Genomic DNA, 16,636 nt, shown 5'->3' on the forward strand with positions numbered 1-16,636 from the left:
CACACCCAGTACACACACTCTGTCTCTGTCTCTCTCTCTCTCTCATATATATATATTATATATATTATATATATATAATGAGAGAATACATATATATGATGTATGTATATATGTATACACACACACATACACACACATATATATATATATATATATATATATATATATATATATATATTTCTTTTTAACAGAACAAGGGTGCCTGTGGCTGTCACAGCTGGGTCTGATTAGCTTTGAGGTCACTTTGTAAGTCACTTGGGGCCCTAGCAATGGGCAGCAGCACCCTAAGAGCATGCCAGCAGAGGCCCAGAGGGTCTGGACTGCTCTGGGGCACAGCAGAGGTCTACCTTGTCTTTTCTGTTGGCAATAAGGTCTACAATATCTGCATGGTCAGGCTACTATAGAATACTTTAAAAAGCACACATCCAAACCACAGGAACCACACAGGTTCAAGGCTTCAGCCCTTTTCAGAGAACTGGTCTCAAAAATAAAGGGCTGGAATCAGTGGTTAAAAACACTTGCTGTTCCATGGGTCCTGAGTTCAGTTCTTAGGCACCTGCATGCAGTGGCTCACACTGTCATTCCATTTCTGGAGGATGTGATGCCTTCTGATCTCTGTGGGAACTTTAATATCATACACCTACTGTCCCATGATACAAATGTACATGGTCTAATATTTATATGTAGACTTTTTGAGAAAGGGTCTCTGCTTAGGCCAACCTGGCTTTTGCGGTAACCTTCCTGCCTTAGCCTCCCAAATGCTGAGATTACAGCTCAGTACCATCAGGCCTGGCTGGATCTGTTTCCTGCTCAACAGTTAAGAGCACTGGGTATTCTTACAGAGGACCCATATTTTATTCCCGTCACCCATATGACAGTTCACAACTACCTACAACTCCAAGCCCAGGAGATCCAACGTGCCCTCTGGCCTCTGTGGACACCAGGTGCACACCTGGTGCACAAACATACATGTAGGCAAAACTTTTTGTTTTTTGAGACAGGGTTTCTCTGTGTAGCCCTGGATGTCCTGGAACTTGCTCTGTAGACCAGGTTAGCCTCAAACTCACAGATCCACCTGCCTCTGCCTCATCGGTGCTGAGATCAAAGGTACAAGCCCAGCTCATTACTTTGTAAAAAGTTTTCTGTTCTTGCCAGGCATGGTGGGTGCACACTAGTAATCTGAGCACCTGGGAGGCAGAGATAGGATGATCACCGCAAGTCCAAGCCCAGCTTGGTCTACATACATAGTGAATTCCCCAATGGTATAGAGAGATCTTTTGTCAACAAAACCTTAAGGATGATAGTTTATCCCGTTCCATACTTACCAGAAATTGAAGGAAAGGTATCAGCATGATGTTTGGAAGGAAACATCTCAGCTGCAAGTTGGGATCCTCTTCCCAAGTGCATGGATTATCTGGCTGACATGTTCTGTGACCCATGGGCTGTGTACTTAGAGAACCTGCAAGTGCAGGATTTCCTGTCCCCCTGTTGGTGTCTGGCTCTTTACCGCCATCTTCTGGCCACAGTGTAGAATTGAGATGCCTCCGAAGTCAAAAGGACTTAGCTGCTCTCTCTACGTAGTTCAGTCCTCCAGCACCTATATTAGGTGGCTACAACCATCTAACTCCAGCTCCAGGAGATGTAAGGCCTCTGGCCTCTGTGAGCACCTGATGCAGACACATCTACCCATAATTGAAAATAATTACAATGGACTGTAGTGTTGAAGCTGAGCTCTCAAATCTGGGTTGAGAGTGAGTTGCACTTAAAGACAGAAAATGATGGTGTAGCCGTAAGTGGTGAGGAGGAAAACCGTCATTGTAGGGGTTCCCGGCAGTGCTGGTGACTGCAGTGTTGGAAGGGTGGGAGTTTCTAGAGGTTAGTCGCCCATAAGAGGGGCTGCAGTTCTTACAGCTTGCAACCACTTGCTATGGCTCTAGGGGGTCAGGGAAGCTGACACCCTGCCCTCAGTTCAGGCTTGTGATTTGGTAAGTCGGTGGTGCCAGGTTACCTTGCTGCCACAGTGATCAGTTGCTGCCAGGAGGATTCAGACCCCTCTTATTGACCCTTATTCACCACAGGCTTCACAGCCGACCCCTGAGACACAGGGCCTGAGCCCTGCAATGGTAGGAGAACTGGATTCCAAGTCCACTTCCCTGCATGGCTGGGTATCTTCAAGGAAGGGAAGCAGCATTCTGGCACAGAGCAGGGGCCATCCTTGTTGGATGTTACATCTTAAGCTGGCATCTGGAAAGATATAATGGGGAAACAGGAAGTACTGGATTGGTCCAGATCCAGGCAGGGCTTTGATGCCATATAACAGGAAAGAGGAGTTTGTCCAGATGGTGGGCATTAGGGAAGCCAGTGGGGGTGGGGTGTGAATTAGAGCTGTCGTCATTCCAGGTCTCAAAGTCTCAGAAACAGAGCAGCTGTCAACATCCCTGAGCTTGAAGGGGCAAGGGCAGGCAGCTGGGATTCGTGGAGGACTGCAGCCGAAGGAAGGCTGACATGCAGGTATTGCATTGTAGGAGGAAGGCCGCTGCTACAAGAGGATGGTGGGGAAATAATGACCCAGGCTGCTCTTCCCACTGGCCAGACTTTCAATTTTTCTGTCTTCCTGGTGTCGAGGTCAGCTCTGCAATAATGAGCAGGGTGAAAAGTAACAGGAAGGGCAAAATGGTGCAACAACCTGAGCACCTACTATGCTCCATCTCACACCAACCCCATAAGGGTCTAGCAGGATCTCTGTGCAAGGTCATGGTTCCTGCCATAGCAAGAATTGGCTCCAAGCCTCTGGCTTCCAGGACCCTCCCTTTCCCCCATCCCTGGTTCTTAGGAGGAGCCACACATTCTATCTGGAGAACCTGGGACGTTTCAACATTCAGGCTAGTAGTGCCCTATGCTATCTCTCCAGGCTGGGATCCAAGCACAACACCAAGCTTCAGGCTGTGGAAGACAAGTTCTTGGTCTATAGCTTCATCTTAGGACCAAAGAATTCAGTCAGAATAAGCCATGGGCCACCCCAGAGATGGAAAAGCCATCGTACCTGCATGCCTCATACCCATGGAGGTACATGCCAACATTTGGAGCCCCATGTAAAGTGACAGGTCTTCCCAATCCAGGCCAGCTTCCTCTTTGTGTTTGAATATAATGCCACATGTATGTGTGATGTGGGCATGTGGACTTGGGTCAGGCAGAAACTCTGTCCTTGGAGGAAGGGTGCCCTGGTCAAAAGCCCCATGGACTCAGAGCATACAAAGTGGCTCTCACTCAATTGTGGCCACACTGAGAAAACAGACTTCTCACCCTCTGCTTCCTCTCCTGTAAGTCATTCCTTACCAATTGCCCGAGATAGGAAAGCTGTTGGATGAGCAGGACCCTGTAGACCCGCAGGCTCTCCATGCCCAGAGGCCAGGCCTGCTGGGCAGACCACTCTGCACAGGTTCCTTGGAAGATGAGGAGAAGAGGGAGGGAGGCGAGCAGAAGCTGTAAGTCCCACATTGGCCCCTGCTGAGGTGAAAGGTGGTGATGGAAGGGCAGAAACTGGGAGCCAGAGGACCTGGGTCCTTGCTGGGACTCAGTGTCCCCATAACAAACTATATAGGGAACCTTTCTGCCATTAGGGCCTCTCTATCATAAGCTGATTTTGTAGCTGAAACAGAACATTAAAATCCAATCTCAATCTCTGCCCCCTGCTTCCCCTCCCCCGCCCTGCCTGACTTCATATTTAACTCCACCTGACCTTTTTGTTCCATAGTAATCAGGTGAAATCAAGTGGGGGGTTGGTTGGTTGGTTGGTTGTTGGTTGGTTGGGTTTTTTTTTTTTTTTTTTTTTTTTTTTTTTTTGAGACAGGGTTTCTCTGTGTAGTCCTGGCTGTCCTGGAACTCACTTTGTAGACCAGGCTGGCCTCAGACTCAGAGATCTGTCTGCCTCTGCTGGGACTAAAGGTGCACACACCATCATTTAAAAAAAAATCACTGTGTTCGCAGATCAAGAACAGGCCTCTGGGCAGCTACCTGCACTAGCCTCCCATTGTGTAATATGCCAGGAACTATGCATCAGTAAGGATAACCCAAAGAAATTACCAGTTTTACAAAAATAATCACTGTTTTTTCTTGAGATCTGCAGAACTGAAAAACATGTGACCAGTGATCAGGGTCACATCTGCATACCAGGCCACTGACTTCACACATGAGAAGGCACCCACCCACCTTGCCTCCAGTCACCTATTTCTAGAAAATAATCAGCTTCCTGGAAGTGTTGTCTTCTCACTGGCCATTTTGTGACCAGCTAGCTCATGAGTTAATAAATTTCTTTGTCATGCATCATCTTTTCCCTTGCCTGATTGGCTCTGTCAGGCTCTAGGCAGAATATGTCACAGTGCACCTGTGGTCTTCCTCAACAAAAACTTGAGGGAGTCAGTTCTTTTCTACCACATGGGTCCTAGGGCTCAAAAGTGCACACAAACCCTTCGGGTCTGGGCCTCAGCACTGAGCAGATCCCGGGTGGCAGCTCTGCACCCAGTCTCACAAAACCCAGAGAAAGCAGGCCTCCCAGGAGCTCTAACCTGGGCAGTATCTTAAGTAAGGAGACAGCAACACCTGTCCCAAACAGGGAGTAACTGTGACCCTCAGAGACCCAGGAATTCACTCCTGGCCCAGAGCACTGGTTCCTTCCTGTCTGCGCCTGAGCACTGAGCAGATCTTGGGCCCCAGCTCTAACCCCAGTAGTAACATCGACCCTACACAGTTCTGACACAACCAAGATAATAGGAAAGACAGGCTCCAGTCAGAGTCAGGGCTGGTAGCATTAAGGAGATCCAGATGGTGAAAGGCAAGCACAAAAACATAAGCATCAGCAACCCAGGGTACTTGGCACCATTAGAACCTAGTTCTCCCACACTAGAAAGTCCTGAATTCCCCATATCACCAGGAAAGCAAGATTCAGATTTAAAATCACATCTAATGATGATGATAGAGGACTTTAAGAAAGACATAAATAACACTCTCAAGGAATTTGAAGAGAACACAGGTAAACAGGTAGAAGCCCTTAAAGAGGAAACACAAAAATCCCTTAAAGAATTACAAGAGAATACAACGAAGCAGGTGAAGGAATTAAACAAAACCATCCAGGACATAAAAATAGAAGTAGAAACAATAAAAAAAATCACAAAGGGAGACTACTCTGGAGATAGAAAACCTAGGAAAGAAATCAGGAGTCATAGATGCAAGCATCACCAACAGAATACAAGAGATAGAAGAGAGAATCTCAGGAGCAGAAGATACCATAGAAAATATTGACACAACTGTCAAAAAAAAAACAAAAACAAAAACAAAAACAAAAAAACACAAAACATCCAGGAAATCCAGGACACAATGAAAACACCAAACTTAAGGATAATAGGTATAGATGAGAGTGAAGATTTCCAACTTAAAGGGCCAATAAATATCTTCAACAAAATTATAGAAGAAAACTTCCCTAACCTAAAGAACAAATGCCCATAAACATACAAGAAGCCTATAGAACTCCAAATAGACTAGACCAGAAAAGAAGTACCTCTCCGTCACATAATAATCAAAACACCAAATGCACAAAACAAAGAAAGAATATTAAATGCAGTCAGGGAAAGGGCCAAGTAACATATAAAGGCAGACCTATCAGAATTACACCAGACTTCTCACCAGATACTATAAAAGCTAGAAGATGTTGGACAGATGTCATACAGACCCTAAGAGAACACAAATGCCAGCCCAGGCTACTATACCCAGCAAAACTCTCAATTATCATAGATGGAGAAACCAAGATATTCCATGACAAAACCAAATTTACACAATATCTTTCCACAAACCCAGCATTACAAAGGATAATAGCAGGAAAGCTCCAATATAAGGAGGGGAATTATACCCTAGAAAGAGCAAGAAAGTAATCCTCTTCCAACAAATCCAAAAGAAGATATTCACACAAAGATAATTCCACCTCTAATAACAAAAATAACAGGAAGCAACAATCACTGTTCCTTAATATCTCTTAACATCAATGGTCTCGATTCCCCAATAAAAAGACATAGGCTAATGGACTAGATACATAAACAGGACCCAGCATTTTGCTGCATACAGGAAACCCACCTCAGTGACAAAAACAGACACCACCTTAGAGTAAAAGCAAATGGTCCTAAGAAACAAGCTGGAGCAGCCATTCTAAAACCTCCAGCCCAAGAACACAAAGGGAGGGACTCATAACTCCACCTGTATAGGTAGTTGAGGGTGGCCTTGTCAGGCATCAGTGGAAGTGTAGGGCCTTGGTGCCTGAAAGTTTGAATTCCCTAGTGTTGGGGAATTCAAGAGCAGGGAGGTGGGAATGGGAGGATGGTGGGAGCACACCCTCATAGAAACTCCCAGAATTATATGGATTAGACATGACAGAGGCAGGCCACCAGAAGACTAGATTCCAGAATTCAAACAAAAAATTATCTTGATACTAAAATTTGTTTTGAGAATTGTATTTTACAGAATACACAGTCTTGGCGTATCTATTCATCAAGCAAGCTGAGCAGACCTGCTCGAACCTCTGATGTCCTCGAATTACAGCTGGATGCAGTGAAGACACAGCATCAGAGGCTTATCAATTTACTCTTCCCCCTGCCCCTCTTCTAATATCTTAACTCCCATAATCAGCTTGAAGAAGTTAATGAAGAGTCGATGCCCCTATTCCCTGGACTTGGGGACTTAGGTGGTTAATATTGGGCTGTCTTTCTAGGGAAAAGTAGTGGTTTTGTTGGAACAGAGAGGAATAGCTAGGGGTTATTGCATAGCCATAACCTATTGGTAGAAATATGTATAATTGTTATTAAGCTGAAGTTATAATTTCTTAAATGGTACAAAATTTACTTTGATTTCAAATTTAAGGTTTTCATTGGTATGAGTTTCTTATTGATATGAAAGTGAGATTATTATTGTTACTCTCATAGGCAATATATACATATATATATATATATGTATATATATCATATCATATAATGTAACATATATATATGATATATGATATATATGTTACATTATATGATATGATATATATGATATATGATATATATATGATATGATATATATATCATATAATGTAACATATATATGATATATGATATATATGTTACATTATATGATATGATATATATATATGATATATATATGACATATGATCATATATATATCATATATATATCATATATATATGATGTAACATATCACATCTCACAGTGCCTATATAACACTATTTACTTAGGAATACAAGGCTTAGATCTAGTCCTTTTTTTAACTTTTTAAAACTGATTTGAGATGGTTAGCCTGTGAGTTAAGGGCCTATAGCAAATTCATGGCTCTGAGTTTATTGTTAGGGTATTTTCTATATTTTATTTAGAAATAGCTGAGAGGAGTTAACAGACAACAGTCCAGATTGCCTTACACGGATAGTTGGTTTTCAAAACATCAGAAGTCCACAGAATTGACGTTACAAACATTTCTGTATTAATGTTCATTTTGATTAGAGACTTGTCTGTTCCTGACAGCTTCCTGTCTTGGATTCTAAGAAGAAATTGAGCATCTTTGGAGTTACTCCAGTTGTGGTGAGACAGCCACTAGGCAAGAATTGCCTCTTTTCATCTACAGACAAATCACTGTCCAGAAAAGGACACACTTGTGGAATTATATCTGCCAAGACAGAGTAATCAGCCCTTAATAATTCTGCATCACTAGGTCTGTCAGATGATCCTGGGCCAGAAGGCAGAAGAACAGATGCTCCAATGTTTTGTAGTATAGGAACTGTCCAGGTGTTCAGTGGTCTCTATAAATTGGCTAAGGTTTAGAAGCTATGCTTTATGCTTCCAATAATTTCAGTTAATTCAGTCATTCTGGATTTCTGACAGGGTTGAAAACTTATAATCTATAGTCAATCCCAGCTATTTATTTTGAGAGAAAAGATTTGAGAGGATGGTTTTCAGCTGACATTCATTCTAAAGACAAGAAAAATAAGCCAGGTTCAGAACTAAGTCTTTTAGTTAGGAGAGATGACAGAGGTTCTGGTTAGTCAACAAAATGATGGACTGGGTGTTAGATCTATCTTGTACCTTACTGATACAAATTTACCAATTTGAAGTTATGCTCTAATTGTATTTTGAGAGAAATATTTTTTTTTTATTTTAACAGGAAGGGTGATATGTAGAAGGAGCTAAGGTGGGAGGAGTAAAGAGAGGAAGGAGGAGGAGAAGAAGAGAAGGAGCTAGGGGAGACAGAAGAGAGAGAGAGAGAAAGAGAGAGAGAGAGAAAGAGAGAGAGAGAGAGAGAGAGAGAGAGAGAGAGAGAGAGAGAGAAACATGGAGGTGGATGTTTGCATGTCTCTGCCAGTCAAAGGTAGTTGGTATATCTAGGTTGGGTATTGGGTTACACTTCTGATTGTGTGGGCATCTTGTTATTGAGCATTATCAAACTTATAAAGCCTTTGATTAACATTTAAAAATAAATAAATAAATAAAAATGCACACAAACCCACAAATGCATACAGGGCATCTGGCTTTATATTAAATGGCATCCTCAGTGGGAGTTTGTTTGCACAGTGTCAAAGCAGCTCAATAAAATGATTGGCTTTTATTCACTTGTAGAACTCTGTTTTTGACTCTGGGCCCAGCCAACAGAACTGTAGGCTGACCCAAGCAAACTCACACAGCCTTGCTAGCACATATAGGCCAAGGTCAGCCCAGGTCTTAGACGACAGAGTTACCCAAGTCTCATCATTTGCTGTGGGAAGCATTTGCTATGTGCCAGCCACCTAGAGACCCCTGCCCTTACAATGTCCTTCTCAGACTTCAAATGGCCAAAGGAAAGTCCCAGGTAAGATAGTTGCTATGCTGTTCTAGTTGGATGTCTAAACATGACCACAAACAACTTGGTGAAGAAAACATTTGGCTTAAGGTCACAGCCCATCACTAGGGAAGCCAAAACAGGAACCCAGAGGCAGGAACTGAAGCAGAGGTCATGGAGGAACAGTAGCATGGGTTTACTCGGCCAGCTTTCTTATACCACCCAGGAATACTTCCCTAGGCATAGGGAATGGAGTGGGGGTAGCACCACCCACAGTGGGTTGGGCTCCCCCACATCAATCATTGATCAAGAAAACGCTTCACAGTCTTGCCTACAGGCCAGCCTGATGAAGGCATTTTTTCAATGAAGGCTCTCTTTTCTCAAATAACTTCAGCTTCATCAAGTTGACAAAAATCTAACCAAGACAGCAGCTAACTGCAAGTACCAGTTCTGGGTCCCGCAAATCCAGAAGGGCATTTCACACCACCCATTTTGCCTTGTTTTGCTCATTTGTTTGTTTCAAGACAGGGTTTCTCTGTATAAACCTGGCTGTCCTGGCACTCCTTTTGTAGACCAAGCTGGCCTTGAATTCAGAGATCTGCCTGCCTCTGACACCTGAGTGCTGGGATTAAAGGTGTGCACCATCATGACCAACTTACTTTGCCTTGTTTTTAAAAATAAGCTATTGATGTCATTTCCAATATCCTCAATTCTCTGATCAACTGCTCTGTCCCAAGGCTAATAGCCTTAACTAGGTCTAATTTCTGATCCTCCTGCTGTTGCCATCAATTACTGGTGCACAGTCTTCATGTGGAAAAAGCACACCACACAATGTCTTTATAAAAAAGAGAAGAGTGTGCACTGTTCATTATCACAGCATTCTGCAGTGCAGACCTGGGAATGAGGTAGACAAACCCAGGATTTCAGACTGCCCTTTATTGGGGGAATTTCTTGTCATCAGAAGCATGTTTCTGGGTGGCAGTAAGACCAGTGGATCCCTACAGTCTGTGCGAGCAGAGGGAGCTTATGGAGTGAGGACAAAAGCAACGTAAGCAAATGCCTGCTCTTCTCAAGCTAATAGCAAAGATTTGGGGAGCATCCCTGCACTGCTGGTACCAGGTGTGGGTGGCAAAACTTTATCATTTTGATGGGTTAGTTTCATTATAGTCCAATGAGACAATGGGAGGGGACCTGACAGGATTATTTAGAAGTAACTATGGTTGCTATGGCTGCAGTCACGTCAAGTTGAATCCCTCCATTGTGATAATGTTATAGTATGTTTAAAAGAACATGGGATACATCAGCATTTCTCGTTAAAGTGTTTCTCTATATCCCAATTCTCAGGAAATCAACAGTCAGGAAAATCAGGAAATTTTGTTTTGTTTTTCCAAGACAGTTTCTCTGTGTAGCCCTGGCTGTCCTGGAAGTTGCTCTGTAGACCCTAACATCGAACTCAGAGATCTGCCTGTGTCTGCTTCCTGAGTGCTGGGGTTAAAGGTACCACAATCCACATCAGGAAATTTATAATGAACTATTACTGCAGAATTTGTCATCAATAAGATGGAGTGGGTGACATCTCAGCTGCTCAGAGGGTAAAGGCACTTGTAACTGACCCTCATGACTTGCGTTCGGTCCCCAGGACCCACATTGTAGAGGGGGGAAATGGGACTGGAGAGAGGAGTCATGAATTAGAGACACACTTAATTCTAGAGGGTGTGAGTTCCTCTGCCTATCAAGCTTACAACCACCCATAACTACAGTTCTAGAGGATCTGTGTCTGACATGCATCAGCCCCTGGGCACCAGGGCACCTGTAGTCACATCCATATGCCGTCTCTGGTATATGCCATCCCCTAGCATGCCACCCCCAACATCCACTACCCACAGAGTCTGCCACCCCCAGCATATGCCACCCCTTTCTCTATATATATCTAAAGATTTTGTTGTTGTTGTTTAATGAAAGACAATCTGGTCGTGGTGGCTCATGTCTGTAACCTCGGCATTCAGGTAGCTGAAGTAGGAGAATTCTTGTGCTCACCAATGAGTTGGGCTATATAACGAGTTCTGTCTTAAATGAACACCCCTACCAAACCATTCTCAAACCAAATCAAAACAAACAGAAATCCAGGTAGACAATGCAAGCGAAGTAAGTTTCTGGGCTTGTTCGTCGTGCAACGGGGGCTGCCCACCAGTAACCTGCTGTGAGCAACAAGGCAAGGCAAGCCCCTTCTGGTGCCTTCAAATGTCCCCTTTTGCTTCAGCTAAAACTAGAAAACTTTCAGCTAAAAGTAAGCAGAAGTAATTTTGTCCAGCTTCGCGCCCTTTGAACATATATTCCTTGAGTTCACTCAGGAATACAGATCCAAGTCTGCTGTCCGTGACTCCTGGATTAGGACTTTAAACTGGGCATGCTCAAGAAGCATCTGACCTTTAAGTGCCTTCCCATATGAGTGAATGCAGGATCCCGGAATAAATCCTCCCATTTCCTTTCTTTGACAGGGCACTTGTCTTCCATGCCCTTTTGTTTTAGCTTTGCACTCACCAAGATATGAAGCAGTTGTGTTCATTCACACTGATTGATACACTGTGACACTTTGTCCCAGAGGGCAGCCACTAAGAGACTGATGAATGGCTCATGTATAGAGTGGGCACATGTTGGACAATGGGATGATTCCTACCCTGGATGGGAAGGAGGAAGATTTCTTCACACTGCTCAGAATGATGTGAGTGGAGACTAATGTTCAAGGTCGGTCTAACTGCATTTGGCATCCCCTAGGAGACACACCCTGGGGACTCCATTGCGGTGGATGGGATAGGGTTTTGTCCTGGAACTCGCTGTGTAAACCAGACATGCCTCAGTTTCCTGTTTTGTTTTTGAGACAAGCCCTCTACATCGCCTCGGCTGTCTTAGAAACTTACTATGTAAACTAGAATGGTCTTGAACTCAGACCCACCTGCCTGAATGTGTGCCACTATGCCCAGCAGGTTAAAGATTTATTATTATTTTATATATGAGTGGTTTTGCCTGCATGCATATCTGTGCACTGCATGCATGCAGTACCCACAGAGATCAGAAGAGGGCATTGGATTGTATACTCACAAACTGGAAACTCCAGTATAAAAATTGTAAAACTTACATTGTGAATAGGTGTGTATACATGGATCAAACCCAGGGTTTTGGGTGTGCTAGGCAAGCACTTTGCCACTAACATACACACACACACACACACACACACACACACACACACACACACACACATCTCCTCAGCCTATTTCCAGAATTTTCTATTCAGTATTTTCAGGTTGTTTGGCATGGGTAACTGAAAAACAGAAGCAAATCCATGCCTAGGGAAAGAGGACTACAGTTCAGTCTTCAGTGTGTTAGGAGCAGTTCCAGATTTGTCCCAAAGTGTTTTTATCACAAGTTGATGGGTGCTAAATAAGGATGGCTTTTCCTGTGACTTTTTTCCTGGATAGAATATATTGGTCAAGTCTGAGGCTTGGGGGATGCTCCAGCCATGAGTAAAGTGCGAGCTGCTTGAAGCTTGAAGGTCTAAGTTCAGATACCTAGTAGCCTTGTAATTACAGCACGCTGTGGCTGTAATCACAGTGCTGTGAGGCAGCCTAGTGGAAAGGGTAAACTCTAGATTCAGTGAGATAACATGTCTCAAAAAAGATGGAGGCTAGCAAAATACTTGCAGTCAGTAAAAGCACTGCCCAGCAAACTTCACGGCCTGGGTTCCAGCTCTGTGGTCCACAGGTACGAGGAGAGAACTTAACTCCTGCAGGTTGTCTTCCGACTCCTGCATGTGTGTTGTACCTCCCTCTCTACTCCAAATAAGTGTAATAATTGATTTCTAAAATGTAGAGCAAAAGAGAGAAACGTGAACACAGATCTCGGGCCTCCATGCACATATTTATATATGAGTGTACTCAGATCTATAATTAAACCACTTAATATTTTTTTAAAAATTAATTCCACAAAACAAATAAAAGTAAATAAAAATTAATTTTATGGGTACATGGTTTTCAATTTTTTAAAATCAAAACATGTGTGTTCTGTCTAGATGTGTGTATGTGCACCACATGCAAGCCTTGTACCAGAGGGACCAGAAGAGGGAGTTGGGTCTCTTAGAACTAGAGTTACAGATGGTTGTAAACTGCCCTATGAGTAACAGTTTGAAGCCCAGTATATTCTGGGGAACTGAGGAAATGGGAGGTCTCCTCATCCCTCCTTTAATTAGTCAGCTACAACTGCCTGATACACATTAGTGTTGTTCCTTTGTGGAATCTTAGCCACACAAGGAAGATGCAGGTTTGATTAATTGCCACTGAAAGGTGCCTACTGACAGGGCTTCTGTGACTGAGGCAAATGTGGATCAGGCCTGAGCTGGTGAGGACAGACCAGAAGTGGACTGCATAGCCACGCTAGGCTACATGGAGGCTAAGTTCACCCTATACATGCCTGTGTGGTGAGAGTGTGCAAGTGCTCATACCCACACCAGAACGTGCACCGGAAGCTCAGAGACCAACTTCAGGAATTAGATCCCGTTCTGCTGAGTGGGTTCCAGAGATTGAACACACCAGCCATCAGGCTTGCCTCAAAAGCTCCCTCACCCACTGAGCCATCTGGTTGGCACAGCTTTTATTTTTTAAACCTTGCTTCAAAAGTATCTTTTTCATAAAACCTTCCTCAAACTGACCCATGACACCTCACGGATATCATGCTAGGACCTCGGCTGACAGGAAGCCCAGTGCCAAGAGTGGGCAGTGCTGCCATCTGGAACTTCGAGGAGGTCATTTCTGTTTTTGTTCTGTCTCAGATCGACCATCACCATCATCCTTCTCCAGTGGAATAGTCCTTCCATTTATCTCCAAGATAAACTTTTCTGAGGGTCTGGGGTCTGATTTCTAATATGGTCTCCAAGTTTGTAGAAACACTGAATTTTATTATGAAATTCCTTAACGTTCTATGAAGACATTATATCTGTTTTGCCTGCTTTTTCAGTGGGTAATATTTTCATTCCTCAACTCAGAAAATTCTCTTTTTAGCCTCATTTACTTGCTTGAGAAAGGGTTTTGTTATACAGTCTGAGCTACCTTGAACTCCCTGTGATCAGGCTCAGCCTCCTGAGTGCTGGGACTCCAGGCATACAACACTCTTACCTAGACTGCCAGGGAGCTTGTTTGTTTGTATGTATGTATGTATGTATGTATGTATGTACATACATATGTATTGCCTGAATGTGTACCAGAAGCATATAGTATCCTCAGAGGCTAGAAGAAGGCATTGGATCCCCTGAAACTGGATTATCAGTTGTGAACTGCCATGTGAATGCTGGGAATTGAACTTAGGTTCTCTGGAAGACCAGCTCTGGTCTTAACTGCCAAGTCTTGTCTAGAGTCCCTTGGTTTTATTTCAAGAGGTGGTGTCTTGTAACCCAGGTTAGCCTTGAGCTCATTGTATGGCTGAGGATTTTTTTGCTTTTGCCTCTCAAGTGGTTTAGCTATGAGGTTCCTTTCTTTGCATTTTTCTGTGGGCTATGAATGTGTTTGCATATGTGGTAATCTGAACGACAATGCTTCCCCCACCCACATAAGCTTGGCCTCTAGCTGGTGGAACTATTTTGGAAGGATTAGGAGGTGTGGCTCTGTTGGAGGGGTTGTGTCACTGTGGACAGGCTTTGAGGTTTAGAAAGACTTGTTATTCCCATGATTTCTCTTTGCTTCCTATTTGCAGATCAAGATGTGCACACTCCACTGTTTCTGCCTCCCTGGCTTTTCTCCACCCTATTGACTCTAATCCTTTGAAACCATGGAGTAGAATTGTCCCTGTCCAATCACTTTAAATATCAATACAACAAAAAGCTTGTGATTGGACAGGGAAAAGGGAGGTGGAGCAAAGAGTTTCAGAGATGAGGACAGAGAAGGTAATGGAGGATACACAGGAGGATTCAGAGTCTGTGTGGCTTTAAGTAGCCACAGGCAGCTACAATACAGGGATAGAACAATCGGGATAACGTGTCTACTCTAGGTGGGCAGCTTGTATCATCATTAATTGGCTCTGAAAGTATTGTGTGGGCATCTTATGAATTGAGAATTTATTGATATATAAATCTGACTGATTAATTATAAGCTTCAATAGCTTTGATTTACTGGGTTAAGAGGATTTGTTACCACCAGCCATAGGGATGGATGGCAGAGAAGGAACGAGCGACTGAGGCAAGCGAACCAGAGCTGGGAAGACCACCATATGGGGGCTAGCCTTGGAGGTGGTGAGACTGGGTCTGCTGGGGATAGAGTAGCTGGACAGAGCATGGGGTGGTGCCAACTTTAGTATTTCCTGCAACAAAACCATACGCTCAATTAAACTTTAATTTTAAGGTTTTTTTATTAGATACTTTATTTACACTTCAGATACCACCCCCTTTCCCCATCCTCCCCTTAGAATGCCCCTATCCCATGCCCCCTTTTCCTTTTTGCATTTATACATATTTTTAAAAATAATGTTAATCATAGGCTTTATAAGTTTGGAATTGTTCAATCAGAGGTGTAACCCACTGACCAACCTAGATATAACAACTATCTTTGACTGGTGGAGATACATGAATATCTGCCTCCTTGTCTCCCCCCTCTTTCTCTCTTTCATCACCTAGCTTCTCCTCTCCTTCTCCTCTTCTTACTCCTTTTCTTCCTCTCAGTATTCCTCCTACCTTAGCTCCTCCTACATATCACCCTTCCTGTTAAAATGAAACTTTTCTCTCAAAATACAATTAGAGCATAATTATGCCAATTTGTACCAGTGAGGTACAAGATAGTCCTAATACCCATCCTTTTGTTGACTAACCAGCACCTCTGTCATCTATCCTAACTAAAACATTTAGTTCTGAACCTGGCTTTAGGATGAATGTCAGCTGACGACCATCCACTCAAATCTTTTCTCTTAAGGTAAATAGCTATAAGTTTTCAACCCCATCAGAAATCCAGAATGACTGAGTTAACTATAATTGTGGGAAGCACAAAGCATAGCTTCTAAAACTTAGCCAATTTATAGAGACCTCTGAACACCTGGACACTTGCTCTACTTCAAAACGTTGGAGCATCAAATCTTCTGCCTTCTGGCCCAGGATCATCTGACAAACCTTAGTGCTGCAGAATTATTAAGGGCTGATTACTCTGTCTAGGCAGATATAATCAGTCGACTATTCTGCAAGTGTGTCCTTTTCTGGACAGTAATTTGTCTGTAGAAAGAAAGAGGTAATTCTTGCCTAGTGGCTGTCTCACCACAACTGGAGTAACTCCAAGGATGCTCAATTTCTTCTTAGAATTCAATATAGGAAGCTGTCCGGAGCAGACAGGTCTCTAATGAAAATGAACATTAATACAGAAATGTTTGTCATGTCAACTCTAAGGATTTCTGATGTTTTGAAAACCAACTATCCATGTAAGGTAATCTGGACTGTTGCCTGTTAACTCCACTCAGCTATTTCTAAATAAAACATAGAGAACACCATTATAATAAACTCCAAGTCATGAATTTGCTATAGTCCCTTAACTCACAGGCTGACCATCTCAAATCAGTTAAAAAAAGTTAAAGAAGGACTGGGTCTAAGCTTTGTATTCCTAAATGTGTTTAAGGTTTTCATTGGCATGAGCTTCTTAGTGATATAAGAGTGAGATGAATATTGTTACTCTCAAGAATTTTAAGGTTCTTTAAGACAGGGTTTCTCTGTGTACATATGCATACATAGCCCTGACTGTCATGGAACTCACTCTGTAAACCAGGCTGG

This window comes from Arvicanthis niloticus, chromosome 21 (genome assembly GCF_011762505.2).
Source record: "Arvicanthis niloticus isolate mArvNil1 chromosome 21, mArvNil1.pat.X, whole genome shotgun sequence".
NCBI classification, from domain to species: Eukaryota; Metazoa; Chordata; class Mammalia; order Rodentia; family Muridae; genus Arvicanthis; species Arvicanthis niloticus.